At 40.8% G+C, this 1572-nt stretch overlaps 1 protein-coding gene across 1 annotated transcript in view; it reads left to right on the forward strand.

Annotated features, from left to right (window-relative positions):
- The window catches only part of Lama4 (laminin subunit alpha 4), a 157905-nt gene that overhangs the window by 142048 nt on the left and 14285 nt on the right, over nt 1–1572 (forward strand). The window lies entirely within an intron of this gene.

Raw genomic sequence — 1572 nt, forward strand, 5'->3', positions numbered from 1 at the left:
AAAAAAAAAAAAAAAAAAAAAGAAAAAGAAAAATGTCGTGTTAAAATTCTGAGACTGTGCACCCAAAGTTCAATTTCAAGAATTTACTTTTTAATTATTTTATTTTCTATTTAATGTAATTTATTTATTTAAAATTATTTATGATATATACATATATATGTATGTATGTATATGAGTACACTGTAGCTGTCTTCAGACACACCAGAAAAGGGCATCAGATCCCATTACAGATGGTTGTAAGCCACCATGTGGGTGCTGGGAATTGAACTCAGGACCTCTGGAGGAGCAGTCAGCACTCTTAAGTGCTGAGCCATCTCTCCAGCCCATCAATTTCAGGAATTTATTAATTGCTTATTTTAAAAAAATCAAACCATAGTTTTAGATAATCACATGCTAATTGTAATCTTTGGGGTTTGAGAATGGCTAAACAAACTACTCAGATGCCCATCTCAGTCAAATAGGGATGGTTTATTGAACACCACATCTTAAGACTGACTGCCCAATTAGGGACATAACTCAGGCTCAAGAGCCGAACCATGACCCCAAGTTAAGGTCCTACAGGCTTTTTAAGCCTGAGATCTACAAACATCTATGCCAAGGTATTCCACTAATCAGGATTTAGGTATAGGGGATTTCCTTAGGAACATGTCTTGGCTATACATTTATCCCGTTCCCATTGTTGGGATATTCAACTGTGGTAGGGGATTTTCCTTACCTAACACTCATGCCTTAACTTGTCAACCAGGATGTCAGTTACCCAGGTACATGTCTCTTTCTGCCAAGTAGGATGTCAGTGCCTGGTAAGGCCTTGGGAACTTAAACTCAAAATGGAAGTCTTATTTCAAATAGTTTCTTATATTGATGCAGGTGTCTCTCTTATGTTGGGGTCCATCCCAGGGGCAGCTTATAAAAGTAAACACCATAAAAGCTCATGCACAGGTGCAGGAAGTGCTGCTGGGTGGTTGGTTCGGGTCCAAGCTTATTGTGGGTAACTACACAAAGCAGCTCTGCTGTCTTCTATTGTGATCGGTTTCCAAGGGCACAGAACATGACAGAACATGTAATCACCCTGGGCGTGAGAAGGTTTCGTAGTAACAGCAGAAGCAGCACATGGGAAAGTTCCCTTAGAACGGCAGGCTAGCTAGGTACCAGTGACCCAGGCCCTAACATTTTCACCTAGGCCTTAACGCGCTATCTAGGCCTTAATATTCCACTTGGACCTTAACAATAATCATTTCAATCAAAGGTTAAGTAATCAGCATGAGCTAAAATTTGGAGTCTAATGGATTTTTTACTCTTCCCCACGTGGCAGTAAACTAGGTTTATAATTTTTGACAACTATTGCTGATTTCCTTTCAAAATGTAAACTCTGGGAGCTATGACGTGAGTAAATCACTTGGGGAGACAGGGAGTGCCTAAATACTGGCGGCCGCCTGCAGAGATGGGCTGGAAGAATGCCCTGTATTTGATGTGTCCCTGTTAACTGTGGAGTGTGGCTGGTCAGCTAGGAAGAGCTTCCTGAAGAACCAGGCCAGAAATATAACCTGTACTCAGAAATGAAACGGATAGCTG

The sequence above is a fragment of the Mastomys coucha genome, unplaced genomic scaffold (genome assembly GCF_008632895.1).
Source record: "Mastomys coucha isolate ucsf_1 unplaced genomic scaffold, UCSF_Mcou_1 pScaffold3, whole genome shotgun sequence".
Lineage (NCBI taxonomy): Eukaryota > Metazoa > Chordata > Mammalia > Rodentia > Muridae > Mastomys > Mastomys coucha.